Genomic DNA, 21,785 nt, shown 5'->3' on the forward strand with positions numbered 1-21,785 from the left:
TGGAGAAGGTAAGGGAGCGGGTGACTGTCCCACAGGTAAGTAAAGGTACATTAGGCAGGTCAAGTAGAGGGGGTAGAAGGGAGGAACTGAATGCTGCAACATGGAAGAGAAGGACATCTAAGGTTAGGGTAAGTTTTTACACAATCTTTCTATGTCCTTCTATTCTCATGCTGCAGTATTCATTACAGTAGGGAGAGTACCAAAGCTTTTAGGTATGAGCCTGGGTGGAAGACAGGGGTCCCTGGTCAAGGAGGCCCTGAAGAATAGATCTGGCAAACCCAGCTCTAGCTCTGGAGGCTAGGTCCAGTTTGTAATGTTTGTTAAACGTGTGCACTGAAGCCCAAGTAGCAGCTAAAACTGGGGCAAGATCAACCCCTTTGAAAAAGGGAGCTGAGGAAGCAGCTGCCCAGGTTGAGTGTGACTTGACATGTCCGTGTAAGGTTTTTCTATGATAGGAATAGCATATGTAAATGGACTTAGAGAACCACGCAGAAATGGTCCGTTTGGAGACTGCATTCCCTAAACCCTAGGGTGGAAGGAGATGAATAAAGTACAGTTGTGTACACATACCATAAATGTAGATGTTAGAGTGTACTCACTGTTGCAGTCATTACATTTGGGCAATCTGCTGGCAGATTGCCCTCAGTCGGCCTGAATAACAAAGTCTTGGGTCCTGCGTCGGTTGCTGTCTCCTCTTCCATGACGTCAGGTTGTCAGGGGTATAAAACATGCAGCCGATGCCATTTTATTCAGTTTTTCTTGCCACAGATGTCAGGTGCCCACCAAATGGGGAGCAAAAAAAAAAAACAAATTATGTAAATGCACTTTTAGCAACATAAACTTTACCTTAGTCTAAAAGCAGATGCACCACAAAGGCTTTAGAATATAGTGAAGGAAAGAGAAGTTATAGAAAAGGGGGATGGCGGGTGGGTAACCCGGACTGAAACAGTGAATACACTCGAAAATCGACATTTATGGTAAGTGTTCACAACTCTACTATGTTCTTCGTGTTTCACTGTTGCAGTCATTACATTTGGGTAGAATCCCAAAGCTATGTATGGGAGGATGGAACTAAACAGCATTAGGACAGCTATAAGGCCCTGCAGAACTGCAGTGGCAAAGCCTGCCCTGGATTTGGAGAAGAGGCAAATAACGCTTTGTGAAGGTATGAACAGAGCTCCAAGTAGCAACTTCTAGAATGTCTTTGGTTGGAAATCCTCTGAGAAAAGCTGCTGAGGTAGAAGTAGCCCTGGTGGAATGTGACTTGATCCCCTTGGGCACAGGTTTACCATGGTGCAAGTAGCAGAAACTAATGCAGTGGCTTATCCACTTAGAAATAGTCTGCTTTGATATAGCCTTCCTCTCTGATCCTGCAGCAAATGCCACCAGTAGTTGCTCAGATTTTCTTAAAAGATTTGGTCCTGTTTAAGAAAATCTTAGTTGTCTGTGTACGTCCAATGAATGCAGAATCTGCTCCCCCTTGTTCTGCGGATTTGGGTAAAATGTTGGCAGGTGAATTGCTTGGTTAAGACCACACTGGATACCACTTTAGGCATAAAAGGATTGGTCCTGAGGGACACCCTGTCTGGGTAAAATGTAATAAAAAGGCTCCACAGCCATGAGAGCCTGTAGTTCTGAAACCCTTCTTGCTGAAGTGATTGCCAAGAGGAAAGCTTTTTTCAAAGATAAAAATTTTAACTCCGCAGTAGCTGCTGGTTCAAAAGGAGGCAGGGTGAGTTTTTCCAGCATGAAACTGAGGTCCCATGCAGGAGTTGATCTTCTGGGAGGCCTTAAATTTTTTGCCCCTCAGATACTGTAAGCAGAGGATGAGAAAAGAGTGGAGGCTCCGTGTTGTAATGAGCAGAGATGGCAGAGGCATGGACTTTTATTGAAGAAAAAGATAAGCCCCTTGTCAAGCATCTCAGTCAAATATTGTAAAATCTGAGGGATATTGGGCTTTGCTGTGTCCATTCCTTGTGCTTGGTGCCAAGCACAGAATCTCTTCCATTTATCAGCATAAGATTTTCTAGTACTAGGCCTTCTGGCTTCCAAAATGACATCCAAAGATTTACTGAGAAGTGTTGATTGAATAATTAAATGATCAGCCATGCTGCAAGGTTCAGAGTTTGGAGCAGAGTGTGCAGAATTTGACTGTTCTGCTGAGACAGTAGATGAGGTATTTGAGGGAAGTATCAAGGAGGAAGTTGAGACATATTCCTTAGAAAGTACAGTTTTGTACCTACCATAAATGTAGATGTCCGAACAGGATAGCATCTGCAGTCCTAACAAATGGGTTTGCCCTGTCGTCAGGCAGCCCTTCGGTCGGCCGGATTCCAAAGTCTGGGTCTGGCCTCAGCTGGTGTCGCACTTCACCCGACGTCATCTCTGCTGGTCTTCGGGTATAAAGGCATCAGACGACGCCATTTTCCTCAGTGTTTCTTGCCCCAGATGCCAGTTGCCCTCTTGGAAAGCTAAATTTTGGGTAAATGCCAATGTTTCCCAAAAAAGGTAGAAGGCAAACACAAAAAATAAGCATGTATGTACATATATACAAACAAATACACCATAAGAGATCCCCCCCCAGCTAGCTATTAGGAGGGTAAATACCCTAGGAGTACCACAGAGGGGAAGGAGGGTGGGTAATCCTGACTGCAGATGCTATCCTGTTCGGACATCTACATTTATGGTAGGTACAAAACTGTACTATGTCCTTCAAGGATGCATCTGCAGTCCTAACAAATGGGTAGAATACCATAGCCAAACTAGGGGAGGAGGAAGAAGAATTATGGTGTAGTTAGGATCCCTTGCAAAACAGCAGTGGCAAACCCTGCTCGGGATCTAGAGTATAGAGGTAAGTTATAATGCTTGGCAAATGTATGCACGGAGGTCCAAGTAGCCGCCTCAACAATGTCCTTGGTAGCCACTCCTCGTAAGAAAGCTGTGGTAGTGGCTGTAGCCCTTGTAGAATGAGGCCTTATGTTCTGTGGAATTTGCTTTCCATGGTAGGAGTAACAGAATCTTATGCAATTTCCTATCCACTTGGAAATTGTCTGTTTGGAAATTGCTTTTCCTTCCCTTCCTGTTGCATAAGCTACTAGAAGCTGGTCAGTTTTTCTATTGCCCTTGGTTCTGTCCAGGTAGTAGCGCAACTGTCTATGTACATCCAAGGTATGCAGCAGTCTTTCCCCCCCTGTTCTGTGGATTGGGAAAGAAGGTAGGTAGGTGGATTGCCTGGTTTAGAGACACTCTGGATACCACCTTAGGCATAAATGTAGGATTAGTTCTCATGGACACTATCTTGATGGAAGATTAGGAAGGGTTGTACTGCCATTAAGGCCTGCAGTTCCGAAACCCTTCTTGCTGAAGTAATTGCCAGTAGGAAAGCAGTTTTCCAGGATAGGTGTTGAAGATCTGCTGTTGCTGCTGGTTCGAATGGAGGGAGTGTCAATTTTTCTAGCACAAAGTTCAAGTCCCATGCTGGTAATGGTGGTTTCCTAGGAGGTTTTACATTCTTGATTCCTCTGAGGAACTGCCTGAGTAGAGGATGTGAGAAGACAGGGGATCAAGCTGTATTCTGCAGAAATAGCTGATGCATGTATCTTGATGGAGGAATAGGACAGGCCTGTATGGAGAAGCTCTGCCAAATACTCCAGGATGTTGGCAATATCTATCTTTGACACATCTTTTCCTCTTTCAGTACTCCAAATGACAAACCTTTTCCATTTTCCTGCATAGTTCCTTCTTGTTGAAGGTCTGCGGGCCTCAAGGATAATGTCTTTAACCCTTTGGGATAAATCTGGGTTGGTTGCTCTTATGTAATGTTCCAGGCAGTCAGTTGCAGAGTTTTCAGGTTTGGATGCATGATGCTGTAGTCGCTCTGAGTTAACATCAAAGGAATCAGGGGTAGTGTCCACGTTTCCCCCCCGAGACATGCTCCTCAGCAATGGATACCAATGTTGTCTTGGCCAATTTGGAGCTATCAGAATTATCCTTCGACGTTCCTCTTTGATTTTCAGTAGTACCTTGTGCATCAAAGGAAGAGGTGGAAATGCATATGCTGTCAGGCCTTTCCAACTGAAGGATAGAGAGTCCACCTTCCAAGCAAGTGGGTGGTATGTCCTTGTGCAGAATTTCTTGAGCTGGTGATTGAGTGGGGATGTGAATAGGTCTATTTGTGGCATTCCCCATTTCTTTGTGATGGCCTTGAAGATGTCCGGGTGTAGCATCCATTCGTGAGCATCCGAGGTAGATCTGCTTAACATGTCTGCTAGGATGTTTTCTTTTCCCGGTACAAATATTGCCTGTAACTGAATGTTGTAGCTCAGAGCCATATTCCATAGGTCCAGAGCCATTCGGCATAGGGGTATGAATGAGTGCCTCCCTGTTTGTTGATGTACCACATGACTGTGGTGTTGTCTGTCCTTATCATTAATTGGCCTTCTTTGAGGAATGGTCTGAAATTCTGGATTGCAAGTTTTACTGCCAGCATTTCTTTTTGATTTATGTGCAGGTGCAGCTGATCTGGAGTCCATAATCCTTGAATGCATTTGTCCAGCATGTGGGCCCCCCAACCTAGGTCTAAGGCGTCCGTTGTGATGGTTTGGCTTGCTTGAATGTTGTGGAAGGGCAAACCTGGATTTGACTGGCATGCTTGAGCCCACCATAGGAACTCTTGTTTCAGGCATGGGATTAGTGGTATTTCGGTTTCTAAGCTGTGCCTGTGTTGAGACCATAAATTCTTTAGGTACCACTGTAGCTTTCTCATATGCAGTCTGGCATGGGGGACCAGGATTATGCATGATGCCATGAAGCCCAAGGCCTGCAGTACTTTCCTTGCTGTTAGTTTGTTCTGCTTTGTTAATGCCAAGAAGTAAAGAGGGAGTTGTTCTTGTTTTTCTGCAGTTAGGAATGCCATCTGTTTTACTGTGTCCAATTCTGCACCCAAGAATGTTCTTGTTTGGGATGGTATCAGTCTTGACTTTTTTAAATTGACTGTGTATCCCAGGGTTTGTAGTAAGCAAATGACTCTTTGTAAGTCTTGTGTCAGCTTGCTTTTGATGTCCGCTTGTATCAGGCAGTCGTCCAGGTATGGATAAATTTGGATTCCCTGTAGCCTGCAATGAGCGATTACTGATGCCAGGCATTTCGTGAATACTCTGGGCGCAGTAGATAAGCCAAAGGGCAATGCTGTGAATTGATAATGCTCTGATCCTGCAAGAAATCTGAGGTATCTTCTGCAATTTGGTCGTATGGGGACGTGCAGGTATGCCTCCTTGAGATCTGGAGTTACCAGCCAACACTCCTTGCCCAGCATGGGAAGAAGTTGCTGTAGGGTCAGCATTTTGAATTTTGGAACAATGATGAATGTGTTTAAAGCGGACAGGTCGAGAATAGGTCTCCAACTTTTCTCTTTTCTTGGTACTAGGAAGAGTCTGGAGTAAAATCCTTTGCCCTGTTCTGTAGGTGGTACCCTTTCCACAGCTCTCATCTTTGTTAATTGAGCTATCTGTTTTAGAGCTTCTGTTTTTTGATTTGGTGGTAGGTTTGGCATTCCTCTTTTTACTGGTAAGGTGTGGAAGTGAAACCTGTAGCCTTGGTCTATAGTTTGCAAAATCCACTTGTCTCTTGTGATATAGTGCCAATTTTTTGAAAATAAGGCTAACTTTCCGCCTAAGGGTGCTGCTATTTGTTCCCTGGTAGGCGGTGTCAGGGCCAAGTCACTGTGATTGTCCTGTTGCAGTGGCAGTGGTTGTGTCTGTGCCTCGTTGGTTATTGCCTTGCCACTGGCGTCCTCTGTAGGCACCTCCTCTGGATTGATTTCTGCCTCTGGAACGCCTATTCCTGCCTCTCTGAGATTTAGAGGAGTCTGGAAAGGACCAATTTTGGAAGGCCAGTTCCTGCTAAACCTTGGGGCTGAACCTGTAAGAAATCTTTAACTGTTTGTACAGATTTTGCCTTCTCTTCCATTTTCTTCATTACTTGCTGGGCAGGAGAACCAAATAGACTGACCTTATCCATAGGAGCATCTAATAGCTTTGCTTTAACATGATCCGGCAAGACCTGTTCTTTCAACCATGCATGCCTTCTTATAACTGTGCCAGTCATGGCTGATCTAAATGAAGCCTCCAGTGCATCATAGCCACATTTTAAAGAATGGTTACTAACCTGCTGAATGTTATTCACCATTTCTAAAACATATTTCTTATCTAAGGGATCATCAGAGGACAGTTTCTTAGTTAACTGATCAAGCATAAACTCTTGGTATTGGATCATATGAAACTGACAGTTCAAAGCTCTAGCTGAGAGAGTAGCAGAGGTGTATACTTTTTACCCCATCTCTAAGGACCTGGATTCCCTTTCAGAAGGGAGAGGGTTTTCGCTGAGGTCGAGCTACTGCCTTAGGCCCCTGGGAGATAGTCTCAGGATCTGCAAGGGGAGCCTTGTATAAGTGGTGATGAGTGTCCGGTACCCTGTAAAACCTTTCGGGCTTGGCAGGGGCTGGAGGTAAAGTATCAGGAGCAGTGCAAACATCATTAAATGCATCATCCACAACAGGAAGAACTGGAGGTATAGCTAAGGGCCTATGTTGCGGTAAGTGTAGAAAGGTCCTAAGCCTTTTTCTTGAATCTGAGAAATCTTGTCCCTGCCATTGGAATTGCTCTCTCATGGCATGTAAGGTTCCCCCAAAGGAAAATTCCTCTGGTGGAGAGGCAGAAGGTATAGATTCTTCAGCATCGGAATCTTCATAAGTAGCGGGCGCCACGCGGCAAGAAAGACTGAGGAAAATGGCGTCGGCTGATGCCTTTATACCCGAAGACCAGCAGAGATGACGTCGGGTGAAGTGTGACAGCAGCCGAGGCCAGACCCAGTCTTTGGAATCCGGCCGACCGAAGGGCTGCCTGACGACAGGACAACCCATTTGTTAGGACTGCAGATGCATCCTTGAAGGACATCTGGGTACCAGTGCGGGCGAGGCCAGTTTGGAGCAACTAGGATCATTTTTATTTTTTCTGGTCTGACCTATAGTAAGACCTTGGAGAGAAGAGGCAGAGGGGGAAAGGCATAGACCGAGAGGTTTTTCCAACTGAAGGATAGGGCATCCACTTTTCCATGCTTTTCTGTGATAAGTCCTTGTGCAGAATTTGTCCAGTTGACAATTTTGGAGACAGGCAAATAGATCTATGCCGGGGCTCCCCCATTTCTGTGTTAACATGCTGAAGATTTGTGGATCCAATTTCCACTCGTGCGGGTCCATAAGATACCTGCATATGTCGTCTGCCAGAGTATTTTCTTTTCCTGGCAGGAATTGAGCTTGAAGATGTATTTGGTAAGTCAAAGCTGAGTTCCACAATGCCATGGCTAGTCTGCAAAGGGGGTAGGAATGTGTACCCCCCTGCTTGTTTATGTACCACAACCATGATGTTGTCAGTCTATAAGTAGCTGTCCTGTATGAAGTAAGTCCTTGAAGGCTGTCAGAGCATTCTGAACAGCTAGCATCTCTATCTAGTTGATATGCAAATGCATTTGTTTTGGGCTCCATTTGCCCTAAATGCATCTCCCCGCCAGGTGGGCCCCCCCAAGCACAGTCTGATGAGTCTGTAGTTAGGGTTTGGATGGCAGGGGGTAGAGTGAATGACAGTCCCTTGTTTTGGTGACATGTCTCTGCCCACCAAAGAAACTCCTGTTGTAGGCAGGGAATGAGAGGAATCATTGTTTCCAGACTGTGACAATGTTGGCTCCATAAACTTTTTAGGTACCATTGAAGTTTCCTCATATGCAGTCTCGCATATGGAATTAGTAGATCGCAGGATGCCATGAACCCCAAAGCCTGCAGAATTTGTCTTGCAGATAAAACAAATGGCAACAAAAGCCCAGTTAAGTATGTTGTCAGCTGCCTTTGTTTGTCTGGCGTAAGGTAAGCCATCTGGGCAGTTGTATTCAAGCTTGCACCCAGGAATTTAATTGAGAGGGTACCAGTTGGGATTTCTTTTCATTTATTGTGTACCCTAGGCATATTAGAAGCCTTTTTACAAACGCCAGATGTTGAAGATTGTCCTTGTCCTCTGCTTGAATGAGACAATCGTCCAGATAAGGATAAATTTGTATGCTTTTGTCTGCAGAATGCAATTACTAGTGCCAGGCACTTTGGAAAGACCCTGGGCACAGTAGATAAGCCAAAGGGCAGTGCAGAGAATTGGGTAATGCAAAAAACCTACCTTAAAACGGAGGTATCTTCTGCATGATTCCCTTATTGGGATATGCAGGTATGCCTCTTAAGTCTAGAGTCACTAACCAAGCGTTCCTGCCCAGCATAGGCAGTAGCTGCTGTAAAGTCAGCATTTTGAATTTTGGAATGTCCAGGAACGTGTTCAAAATCAATAAGTCCAGTATTGGACGCTAGGCATAGTCTTTTCTGGGTACCAGGAAAAGTTAAATAGAAACCTTGTCTTTTTTCCTTTTCTGGTACTGGTTGAATAGCCTCCATATCCATGAGGGACATAACTTGTTTGACCCTCTGCCCACTGATTTTGTGGCAGATCTGGCCAACCGTTTGGAATTGGCAAAGTATGGAAATGAAACTTGTACCTCTGGGGTACTATGTTTAATACACACTTGTCCTGGGTAATTAACTGCCAATTTTGAGCATGAAGTGCTAGTTTCCCCCCCAAGGGGGCTGCCAAAAGATAACTGCTTGGTGAAGGTAGAGGGAAAGTCATTGAGACTGCTTACTGTAGGGTTGTTTTGTTTCCTCCAGATTTGGAGGTGGAGGCACCCCATTGCTTTGACCTGTAAGAACCCTGTGATTGGTATCTGGAGCCTTCTGAGCACCTGGATTTGCCTTGAGTGGCTCTGTTGGACACAGGAAAGGACCAATTTTTAGTAGGCCAGTGCCTACCGAACCTGGGTGGCTGCACTTGCAAGAAATCTTTTACAGTTTGCATAGATTTAGCTTTGTCTTCCATTTTCTTTAAAACCTCTTCTGCCTTATTACCAGAGTATCATGCTGCAAGGGGGCATCCAACAATTTAGCTTTAACATTATCAGGCAGATTTTGCTCCTTGAGCCAGGCATGCCTTCTAAAAATAGATCCAGTAACTGCGGCCCTGCAAGAGGCCTCCAAGGAATCAAAACCATGCAAAGTATGCTTTCCAACCTGTTCTGCTGAATGCAATAATTCCTGTAATTCTTTATTTTCCACACAATCAGAAATCAACAATTTTCTGTTTCAATAAGCCCATAACATGCTGCTGATATTTAAGCATATGAAACTGGCAGTTTAAGGCCCTAATTGCCAAGGTTGCAGACATATAAACCTTCTTTCCCCACCTATCCAGCGCCTTGGAATCTCTATCAGAGTGGGTAGGTGGGAACCCCTGATCAAAGTAATCAAGTCTGCAGCCATTTTGATCATCTGTTTTAGGCATAGGGCCCTGTGCATGTGGCTCATGTGTCGGTTTTTTAGACATAGAAGATGTTTTTGATCTTGTTTTTGAGGCTGGGGTCAGTTTTAAAAAAAAATGTAGAGGCCTGAAAACACCCTCGGTGCCTGCTCAGCGGCTCTGGACCCATCCAAGGGAGAGACATCCGCAGGTTCAATACTCTGAGAATCTCGTGCCATACTGGACTCCATACGAGTCTCGGTAGAGGCCTGCAACTCAAAAGTAGCGGGTATCAGGGGCTGCGAAAGCGCCTCACTGAGTCCCGGCAACTGGCTTAGAAGTTTAGTCATCGGTTTTAAACCTTGACGGTCTGTCTTTCTTTGCGTCTTTTGTGAACTCGGGTAGTCGGATTGCTAACCGACGACATTTCAGGGTAATTAAACCTTGATCCAAAACATTTAAAAGCAAAAATATACAGACTCTTAATAATGCATTGGTTAAATCTAGCACAAAACCAACAGCAAGGCACGTTATGCTCTGGGCCTAGGCAAGGAGTACAGTACAAATGAAAATCAGTATGAGGTATTTGCTTCCCACAATTAATGCAATTATTAACTTTTACTGACATTGGTAAGGAGCAAGAAAAAGTTTCCCCAACGGGGTACTTAGCTTTAGTTTGAAGACTTCGGTTCTGAAAACTCGAATGCGAAAATTTCAGGAGTCAGCCGACCGGCACTTTCCAACTGCTTCTGCACCCGCACGGCAAGAAAGACTGAATAAAATGTCGTCAGCTGCATGTTTTATATCCCTGACGACCTGAGGACACAGCAACCGACGCAGGACTTAAGACTTTGTTATTCAGGCCGACTGAGGGCAACCTGCCAGCAGATTACCCAAATGTAATGACTGCAACAGTGAAACACTAAGAACATCTTGTCAGACTTTCTAAAAGGTTTGGTTTTGTGCAAGTAGCACCTCAGTTACCTGTGGACATCTAATGAATGAAAAGACCTGTGGGAGGGATTTTTAGGGTGAGAGTAAAAAAATAGGTAGGTTAATGGTCTGGTTTAATGAGAGTTCATTAACCACTTTACGCATGGAGTGGTTAGTCCTGAGGGCAACTCTTGTCATTGTGGAAAATAAGGTAAGGAGGGGTTGCCATAAGAGCTTGCATCTCTGATACCCTCCTGGCAGAAGTAAGGGCCACTAGCAGAACTGTTTTCATAGTGCACAGTTTTAGGGACACTGAATGTGTTGGTTCAAAAGGTGGCAATGCAAGTTTCTAAGACAAAGTTTAAGTCCCAAGGGGGAGGTATAGGTTTACAAGGGGGGGGGGTCTTATATGAAGTACCCCCTTTCAGGAAAAGCTTGACCTACGATCTAGAGGCCAGAGGCGGTAAACATGGGCAGACAAGCAGAGATGGTAGATAAATGCACTTTAACTGAATAATAAGTTAGTCCTTTAGTAAAGGAGCCCACACAAATAGGAAAGGACAAAGGGAACAGGGATAATTATAGGGTCCCGGTTTTTCCTTTGACACCAACTGGAGAAACTCTTCCATTTAGATACATAATGTCTCCTGGTACTAGGTTTTCTTGTCTCCTGCAGAACTTTGAGTACGTCATCTGAGTATAGGTGTCTGAAGGGGATTAGAATCCAATCACCCATAAGGTCAGCTTTAGATTGTTCACCTGAGGGTGTAGTAGGGATCCCCTGCCCTGTTCACCTGAGGGTGTAGTAGGGATCCCCTGTCCTGTGTGAGCAAGTCTATTTGGTGGGGTAAAACTGTGAAGACTGCCTTTGGCTAATAGATGGAAAAGGGGAAACCAATGCGGTCTTGGCCAATAGGGGGTCACCAACAGGAGTTTGGGTTTGTCCATCTGTATTTTCAGAAGAACTTTCTGAACCAGTGTGAAGGGTGGGAAGGCATAGAGATGCATTCCCTCCCAAAGAAAGGAGAAGGCGTCCCATTTTCCAGGCTTGTAGATGTGGATCCCTTGCGCAAAACCCAAGCAACCTGTATTTTAGGAGGAGGCAAAAAGATCTACTTGTTGAATACCCCACCTGTGGATAATCTAGGAATACCTCTCTGTGAAGCATTCATTCATGAGAGGGAGCTGAAGTTCTGCTGAGCGAGTCTGCCATAAAGTTCTCTGTAGAGGAAATGTACACTGCTACCAGACTAATCTGGAGTGATGACGCTAGGGTTCAGATCTGGGTGGCTAGGCTGCAAAGAGGGTAGGATCTTGTCCCCCCTGTTTATGCACCACAGGACAGTCATATTGCCCGTGATCACTTTCAGGGTTCCTGGGCATAGAGCTGACTTGAAAGTTTGTAGGCTAGGAGGAGTGCCCTCATTTCCTTGATGTTGATATGGTCCTTTTTTGTCAGTGTGGACCATTTTCCCTGCACGGTGAATTTCTTCTGGTTGGGTGGTAGTATTGCACCCCAAGCCATGTCTGATGCATCTGTGGAGACTTCTTGTAGGGGGGCTGGAACTTGTAAGGGGGTCCCCTGGTTGAGGTGGATGGCAGAGATCCACCACTGAAGTTCCTTCTTCAGACCCTGAAGTAGTGGAGGGGGGGGGGGGGGGTGTCCAGAAGATGGGAGTGTTGACTTCATAAGTTTTTCAGAATCCAGTGGATATTTCTCATGTGGAGTCTTGCCAGGGGCAACATGGAGATTATAGGTTCATATGCAAGTACTAGGCTATCTGCCCGAGGGCATCTATAAGCCTACCCAGAATGTGTTGGCTTTCGCCACCCCCTTAGATTAGTTTCCCTGGCCTAAGATCCTTAGGAACTCTCGTGCTGGCAAGGAGGTGAGGGTAATAAGTTTGCTGAAGTATAGGCAAAGGTCCAGGATTGAAAAAACAACAAATATGACTCGAGGACACAAATAAATAGTTCAGCGCTTTTGTTCGTTTAGTACAGAATTTCCTCAGAAACCTGGTCCAGGATTCTTTGGTCTGGAATGAAAGCCTGTTCTGATCCTGCATCTCAAGAAAACCAGGTCTTGAGTGGGGTTCAGGTGAGGCTTTTCATGGTTTATAGTAAACCTTAAGAGTACTAGGGTGGAGATCACCTGTTGTAGGTGGTGTAGAAAGACTTGTCGGTCCTGATAGAGAATTAGCAGGTCATCTAGATATGTGTATATTTATATAACAAGAAGTTATGTATTCACCATAACGTTCGATGTATGTAGTCCATCTCGCCTTACACTCCTACCCCTGGGTTCGGGGCCGAACCTCGGCTCAGACTCTGCCAATCTCTAGCTCGAAGTCTTCAATTGGCTCATGGCTAAGAGGTATCCCATCATGCAACAGGTCCATTTCTCCAGATCTTGTTTGCTGCAAGAGCACACACACATTACTGAGAACAACCCCAACCGTAAGGACCACTGACACCTATAGACTATACCTCTAGGTCCTCAAGGAGGGGGTAAGAGGGGGGGTTTGGTAAGAATGTTGGGCGAGATGGACTACATACATCGAACGTTATGGTGAGTACATGGGACAGCGTCCCTAGCACCTTGACCTTGGGTGGCTCAGGAGAAAATACTCTTGGGCACTGTGGAACCAAAAGAAGATCTGCCTCTAGAGACCAGATCTAATTTGTAATGACTAATAAAAGTATGAGGCAAACCCCATGTTGCTGCAGCAAAAATATCATCCATAGACATCCTAGCCTGAAATGCAGTAGAGGCAGCTACAGATCGTGCAGAATGAGACTTCACTTTAAAGGGTAATTCTTTGCCATTGGAACCATAAATAAATGAGATGCAACTGGAAATCCGGCGAGACAAGGTTACTTTAGAGACAGGAACCCCAAGTCTAATGTCTGAAAACAACACAAACAGTTGATCTGATTTCCTGAAATCTTTTGTCCTATGTAAACAGAAACGCAATTGTCTATGAACATCTAGCTGATAAAACTTAAATTCTGTCTTGTTAGAAAATTCAGGAAAAAAACACAGGCAACTCAATGGATTGGTTGATACTGACAACAGAAGCAAACTTTGCAATAAAAGGATTGGTTCTTAAGGAGACCCTGTCTTTATGAAACACCAAAGAACGTGGCTTAATCGATGAAGCTCAGACACCCGCCTAGCTGAAGTTACGGCTACCAACAATACTGTCTTCCATGACAAGAATTTTAGGTCACATGTAGCTGCGGGCTCAAAGGGAGCCGAAGTGAGCTTCTGTAAAACAAAATAGAGGTCCCATGACATTACTGGATCAAAGATTGGAGGTCGGAGTAACATTGTCCCTTTGAGAAAGGCCCTACAAAGCCTATGAGCCATAAGGTTGGACTCATTAGCAACATGAAAGGTAGACATCGCTGCCAACTGCACTTCAATGGTTGCTGCAGCTGATCCCTGACTGAACAGTTGAGAAAAATTCTAATATTGCCGAAATAGGAGGATAATAAGGATCAATATGTCTTTCATGAGCCCAAATGGAGAACCTCTTCCACTTACTGGAATAAATCTTCCTGGTAGAAGGCTTGTGGAAGACAGGATGTGGACCACTTCCGGGGAAAAATCTTGAAGCCTGACTAGGGACGGAACTGGAGCAGCCAAGCTGTCAACTTGAGGGTCTGGATGGAGGGATGGAACTGTCCTGATATACGAGTCAGCAGATCTGGATCTGGGTCCAGAATCCAGGGATCGTCCATTAGATAGGGTTGAAGGAAGGGAAACCAAATCGGACGAGGCCAGTGTGTGGCAATCAGGATCATTTTGCTTCCCCAATGACTGTGCTTTCTGAATTACCTTTGATATCAGAGGAAACGGTGGAAAAGCATAGAGAAGACCAGAGGGTCAACCGTTAGCCAGAGCGTCCCTGGGTGTCTCCCCCTTCGGGGGGATAAGGGTGAAGTAGCTGCTGCATTTGGCATTGAGGGAGCTGGCAAATAGATCGCAGCAAGGCTGACCCCATCTGCGGAATATCTTCTCCGCAACATATTTGTTCAGGGACCACTCATGAGGAATTAGGATAGCTCTGCTCAGCCTGTAGGCAATCACGTTGGACTTCTCCCGTATATGCGTTGCAACTAGAAAGTGTTGGCAAGACACCACCCACTGCCAAACTCGAAGTGCCTCTCTGCAAAGGGGATATGATTTGGTTCCTCCCTGCTTGCTCAGATACCACACTGACATGTTGTCCAAGTGGACTGCAATTGCCCCTAGAGGAAAGAGAGCTCTGAAGTGCTTGCAATGCTAATAGCACTGCTCTCATCTCCAAGACACTGATATGCAAATGGGTCTCGTGATCCTGCCACGTGCCTTGGACTGTCCTGCCGAGATAATGCCCCCTCACCCAATCTGGGAGGCATCTGCTGTTACCGTGGCAACTGGAGAAGATGGTACAAAAGGCTTCCCCACGTTGAGATTGCTGGCCTGAAGCTACCAGTGTAGATCCTGCTTGCACGTGTCTGTAATCAGAATAGAATGGGAGAGTGGAAGATATTGTAGTGACCATTGGGTAAAAAGCAGTCACTGAAGAACCCTCGTGTAGTCTGGCAATGGGAACTAGCATGATCGTGGTAGCCATGGTTCCTAATAACTTGAGGACCACTTTTGCCTTGACCTTCCTCAATGGTAGTAAGGCATAGACCTGCTGTTGTAGAGCCTGAATTCTCTCTTCTGGCAAGAAGGCCCTCATGAGCACTGTATCTAGTTTGGCGCTGATAAAAGTGACACGCTGCGAGGGCAACAAGGCAGATTTTTCCCAATTTAGAGTCATTCCTAACCTTTGGCACAGTGTAATGGTGGCGTCCGTGGCCTATAACAGTAGATGCCTGGTGGTGCCAGAAAGGAGCCAGTCATCCAGGTATGGAAACATTTGGAATCCCTGACGTCTCAAGTGAGCCACTACCACTGCCATGCATTTGGTGAACACCCTGGGGGCTGTGGTGAGACCAAAGGGCAGGCCACGAAACTGTAAATGACTGGCTCCCAGTTGGAAGCGTAGATGACTTCTCGATGTCATGTCCATCTTGATATGGCAGTAAGCATCTTTGAGGTCGATGAAGCACATCCACACATCCTTCCCTAACAGAGGGAGTATTGACTGTAAGGTGACCATGCGGAACTTGGACTTTTGTACATGTAGGTTCAATCGGCTGAGATCCAAGATGGGTCTCAGGTCCCCTGTTCTTTTCGGCACCAAAAAGAATCGGGAGCAAGTCCCTAATCCTACTTGGTCAGCGGGGCAGGCTGGATGGCTCTCTTTGAAAGCAACTTTTTATTTCTAAAGCTGCAGAATCCCTTTGACCGGGTGGAAAGTCTGGAATTCTCTTGGTTGGCGGGGGAGAAAAAGAGAAGGGAATATGATAACCTCTGGAAATTATCGTTAAAACCCACTAGTCTTGGGTGACGTTTTGTCAGGCTGCTGGGAATAAAGAAATGCGACCCCCGACCGGCTCCAGAGACTCGTAGCTGGGCCTCCTTTCAGGAGCGCTGGTAGGGAGAACCGGGAAAGGAATCACGGTCCTCCTGGTTACACGGGCCTCCTCTGCATCTAGGGCGACGTCTACCTGAATTTCCACCCCCTCCCCTGCCTCTGGAGGGGGAATCACTTTGCACATCCTGAAAAAACCTCTGCGACTTCCTGAACCACATTTCGACTCCCACGGCAGACAGGGTTTTTCCTTCCTGCTCACACCTAGTAAGTGTGTCCTTCGCCTTGGTTCCGAAGGAATGATGATCAAATGGGGGTGTTGGTGAACGTAGACTTGAAGGCCTCCGCAAAGTTACCCAGGCACATCCAGGAATGTCTCCCGAGAGTGACTCCGGAGCCCACTGCCCTGCTCCCGCCTTCGGCTGCGTATGATAGTCTCATGGAGGAGTTGGTAAGGGAATTTAGGGTAGACATCTGTACATTGACCTTTTGTGCCACTGCAACAGAAATGTTACCCTGTAGAGAATCTCCTAGCTCTTTTAAATCTCTCTGGAGCCTTGTAAAATGCGTCACGTAGTTCAGCGACTGCAGAATAAAGGCCGATGAGGTAAACACATGCTTCCCATACCTGTCCATGGCCGGGGACTCCTTGTTAGGCGGATGGACGGTAGACGAAGTTTCAGCAAGATCCTTCTTGGTGGCTGCTGACACCACCATGGCATCTACTGGAACGCCTTTCATCAGATATTGCTCGTCTGTGGGAGCGGAGAAAAACTTATTGGGTCTCCTAGGGACCGGTTCCAGTGTCAGGAGTTTCCCACACCTTTCGACAGACGAGATCTAGTAGCTCATCGAAAGGGGGAGACACCCAAGTGGCGGAAGGTTGAGACCTGAAAGCCTTCAGGAACACAGACTCCTCATCAGAAGGGGATTTGGAGGGCCAGCAGCCTCTCTGCTTCAAGATCTCCAGGATATCTGAAAAAGAGATATATTCAGAAGACGACTTGGGGGACCCCCCTCTGACTCCTCGAGGTCGGTGTCAGACGTGAGAGACTCATCTTGGGAGTCACGTGTTTCCTCTTACACTATCTCTTTCTGGCGGGCTCCTCAGGCAAAAACTCTGGGGAAACATCAGAAAGTTGGGGACCACTCATGGAGGTATCCTGAGGCCTTGGGTCTCCACTGTCCATGGATAGAGGGTGATCTGAAAGTGACACCGGTGCCGAAGGGTGCAGAATGTTAGTGCCGTAGGATGCAGCTGACGACCTGGCCAGCACACTCCTCATAACCTCGAAGGCGGATTTCCCCCTGGCTCCGAAGGTCGACTAACCGTAGAGGATACGGTAGTAGCCCTCAGTGCCGAGGAGATTAGGTCCGAAGCAGATGTAGAGTCCAAGCTCACTGGAGCCGAAGTACCAAGAGGAAGGCTCGGAACAGATTAAGATCTATCCGAACCCTCGGGTCTGACCATGGAACTGTGGACCCTCGACCCTGTGGACGGAACAGACGGGGGTCGGAGCAGAAATCTGAACATTGAGGCCAGGCGAAGCTACTGGAACCGACCTAACGGCACCCAACAACTCTGGCTCCGAGGGCTGAGAAAAGACCGGAGGAGGAACAACAAAAGATGAAGGGGCCATGGTCTCCGGAGTCGACTGGGTTGGAGTCGAAATCAATTTGGCCAGCACCGAAGACTAAAGCAGTTTCTTCACGACTATCAACGTCCTCATCGGAAAGGGACCTAGAGGATAAAGTTGGAGATCTGGATCTCCCTACAGAGAGAGACTGACATGGAGAACCCAGTCGAACAAATGGAGACTGGCTCCGAACCAAAATATCCGTGACCGGCTCCGAAAGGCTGGGAGGCGATACAGACCTAGTCAATGCACCACCTTCTGTCGGCACCGAAGCCAATGGAGCCGAAGGAGCAGCTATTCTAACAACTTTCTCTGGCGGCTCCGAAGAAACAGACTGAGCCGGAGAGTGCTTCTTAGCAGTCTTTTTGTACTTTTTAGCTGGAGAGGATATGGTACTGCAAGACTTGGCCAAATCTTCCTCGGAGTTTTAAGCAGTCCTTTTAGAATGAGCTTGTTCTTCCTCTCCTATAGCACGCGGGGACTGAAGGAATGACAAAACAAGCAGGACTCTTGGAGGTGAATCGCCCCCAAGCAGTACACGCACAGACTACCCATCAATCAGAGACATTTTACTGTTGCATTCAATACACTTCTTAAAGCCCGAAGGCTTTTTTCCTTAGAATCCTTAAACATGCTATATATGGGAGTACACACACCCACACACACACAGACAAGCTGCAAAACCACACGTACACACAAAAACCTAACTGAACCCTGTGCGGGAAACTAGAGCCTCTAAAATGGCCTAGTAACCGACGGGAACAAAAAACTACAGGGAGGACTAGGTCCTCTAATTTAAACGGGCCTAGCCCGGGGAAAGTAAAGGCAGGATAAAGTACAGTTTTGTACCTACCATAAATGTAGATGTTCGAGTGTATACACTGCTGCAGTCATTACACTTGGGTTATCCTGCAGTCAGGCGGTTCCCCAGTCGGCCTGAGTTCCAAAGTCTTGGTCTGGCGTCGATTGCTGTCGCCTCCTCCCTGACATCAGTGCGACAGGGGTATACAAGATGCAGCCGACACCATTTTCTTCAGTTTTTCTTGCCCCAGATGTCAGGTGCCTCTAAATATGTAGGCAATTCCAATTGCTAATAAAACATGCATAAGAAAAACAAAAAACAACTTACAGCTAGCAGCAAATACTCCCCATAGGTAGTAAGGGTAGAAGACATAGGTACGTACCAGCCAGCAAGAGGGGAAGGAGGGAGGGTAACCTGGACTGCAGCAGTCTATACACTCGAACATCTACATTTATGGTAGGTACAAAACTGTACTATGTTCATCATGTTACACTGCTGCAGTCATTACACTTGGGTAGAATCCCAAAGCTGAGGAAGGGTGGCTGGTTCTACAAGGCATTAGGGGTGGCTATAAGGCCCTGCAGCACTGCAATGGTGAAGCCAGCTCTGGATTTAGAGTATAGAGGCAGATGGTAATGCTCGGTGAAGCTATGTACAGAACTCCAAGTTGCTGCTTCCAAAATATCCTTGGTAGGTACTCCCCTGAGGTAGGCAGTTGAAGTGGCTGTTGCCCTGGTGGAGTGAGATCGAAAGCTGCTAGGTACAGGTTTTCCATGGTATGTGTAGCAGAAACGTATACAATGTCCTATCCATTTTGAGATAGTCTGTTTTGAAATGGCTTTTCCCTGTGCTCCTGCAGCATATGCTACCAGTAATTATTCAGATTTTCTGAAAACTTTGGTTTTATCCAAGTAGAAGCGTAACTGCCTGTGAATGTCCAAAGAGTGCAGTAGTCTCTCCCCTTTACTCTGTGGTTTAGGATAAAAAGTTGGCAAGTGAATAGTTTGGTTTAGAGCCACACTGGATACCACCTTTGGCATAAAAGTAGGGTTAGTTCTTAAAGACACCCTGTCCTGGTGGAAAATGAGGAAAGATTCCACTGCCATTAGTGCCTGTAATTCTGAAACTCTTCGTGCTGATGTTATTGCCAGGAGCAGAGCAGTTTTCCAAGAGATACATTTTAATTCTGCTGTGTTGGCTGGCTCAAAAGGAGGTAAAGTTAGCTTCTCCAAAACCAAGTTGAGGTCCCAAGTTGGAGTAGGTGCTCTATGGGGTGGTCTTATGTTTTTAGCCCCTCTGAGGTACTGCTTTAACAGAGGATTAGAGAAAATTGGTGGATCCATGCTGTAATGAGCAGAGATGGCAGAGGCGTGGATCTTGATGGATGAGAAGGAGAGTCCTTTGTCCAGCATCTCAATTAAGTATTGTAGTATCTGAGGAATGTTTGGGACAAGAGGGTCAAGGCTGTGAGCTTGGTTCCAGGCACAGAATCTCTTCCATTTATCCGAATAGGCTTTCCTGGTACTAGGCCTTCTGGCCTCCAGAATGACATCCATAACAGCTTTGGAGAGAGGCACTGCTTGCTTGACTAAGGAATCTTCCATGCAGTTAGGTTTAAAGGTCTTTACCTGCCTGTGTAGTATTTGTTGGTTTGTTTTGCCAAGTCAGCAGATGTGGGCTTTGAGGCAAAATCCAGGGTGGTTCTTGTGCTAAGCTCCTTAAGATTGGGTACCAGTGCTGGTGTGGCCAGTCTGGTGCAATCAGGATCATCTTTGGCTCTTCCTGCCTGGCTTTTATGAGTACCTTTGGCAGGAGAGGTAGTGGTGGAAAGCGTATACTTGTAGGCTCTCCCAGCTGAATGAGAGGCCATCCACTTTCCATGCTTGTGGATGGTAACTCCTTGTGCAGAATTTTTGTAGCTGACAGTTTATTGGGGATGCAAATAGATCTATGTCCGGGCTCCACCATTTCTTTGTTATCATTCTGAATATTTGTGGATTCAACTCCCATTCGTGGGGATCCATGATGGTTCTGCTTAAGTAGTCTGCCAGTGTGTTTTTGTATCCTGGTAGGAATTGTGCTTGCAGATGAACTTGAAGGTTTATAGCTGTGTTCCACAAGGTCATAGCTTGTCTGCATAGGGGGTAGGAGTGAGTGCCCCCTTGCTTGTTTATGCACCACATAACTGTGGTGTTGTCTGTCTTTACTTGTCCTGGATGCAGCAGGTCCTTAAAAGCTATAAGCGCATTTTGTACAGCTAGCATCTCTTTTTGATTGATGTGACTATGCCTTTGTTCTGCGGGCCATGTGCCCTGAATACATTTGCCTGCCATGTGTGCTCCCCAGGCATAATCTGATGCATCTGTTGTCAGTGTTTGCCTGGCTGTGGGTTGTGTAAAAGGGCTGTCCCTTGTTGAGGTGACAAGCTTGAGCCCACCATTGAAACTCCTGTTGAAGGCAAGGGATTAGTGGTATAACTGTTTCCAAACTTTGACAGTGTTGAGACCATACATTCTTTAGGTACCATTGTAGTTTCCTCATATGCAGTCTGGCATATGGAATTAGTAGTATGCAAGATGCCATGTAACCCAAGGCCTGCAGAATTTTTCTTGCAGGGAGTTGGGTCTGTTGCCATCAATTGAAAGTATTGAGTCAGTTCTCCTTGTTTGTCTGGCGTGAGATAAGCCATCTGGGCCGTTGTGTTCAAGCTGGCACCCAGGAATATAATCTCTTGTGAGGGCACTAGTTTTGATTTTTTTTTTGTTTACTGTGTACCCCAGGCAACTTTATAACGTTTTTACAAACACCAGATGCTTTAGAAGAATGTCCTTGCTCTCTGCTTGAATCAGGCAGTCGTCCGGGTACGGATAAATTTGAATTCCTTTCTGTCTGCAAAATGCCATTACTGGTGCCAGGCACTCTGTGAAGACCTTGGGTGCAGTAGATAAGCTAAAGGGCAGTGCAGAGAATTGGTAGTGCATTTAACCGGCTATGAATCTGAGGTATCTTCTGCAGTTTTGTCTGATAGGAACATGCAGGTATGCCTCTGAGGTCCAAAGTCACGAGCCAAGCTTTCTTGCCCAGCATGGGAAGAAGCTGCTGTAATGTCAACATTTTGAATTTCGGAACATCCAGGTAAGTGTTTAGAGATGAAAGATCCAGAATGGGCCTCCAGGCTTTGTCCATTCTGGGTACCAGAAAGAGTCTTGAGTAAAATCTTGTCCTTGCTCCTGTGATGGTACCTTTTAAATAGCTCTCATATCCATGAGTGCTGTAATTTGTTTTTGGGCCTCTGCCCACTGATTTGGTGGCAGATTTGGCATTCCTTTTAACCTTGGCAGAGTGTGAAAGTGGAACCTGTAACCTTGAAATACAATGTTGAGAACCCATTTGTCTTTGGTGATCATTTGCCAATTGTGGTAGAAGAGTGCCAGTTTTCCTCCCAAGGTGGCTACCACTAAGGATTTGTTTGGCAGCTGTAGTGGGAAGTCATTGGAGCCGTTTTTTATATGGTTGGGGCCTGTCTTCCCTTCTTTCTGACCTGATGCAACCCATTATCAAG

At 46.1% G+C, this 21,785-nt stretch overlaps 1 protein-coding gene across 2 annotated transcripts in view; it reads right to left on the minus strand.

Annotated features, from left to right (window-relative positions):
* The window catches only part of NOP58 (NOP58 ribonucleoprotein), a 581,042-nt gene that overhangs the window by 185,208 nt on the left and 374,049 nt on the right, over nucleotides 1-21,785 (minus strand). The gene's annotated exons all lie outside the window — the stretch shown is intronic.

The sequence above is a fragment of the Protopterus annectens genome, chromosome 6.part0, assembly GCF_019279795.1.
Source record: "Protopterus annectens isolate FY-2018-M chromosome 6.part0, PAN1.0, whole genome shotgun sequence".
Lineage (NCBI taxonomy): Eukaryota > Metazoa > Chordata > Ceratodontiformes > Protopteridae > Protopterus > Protopterus annectens.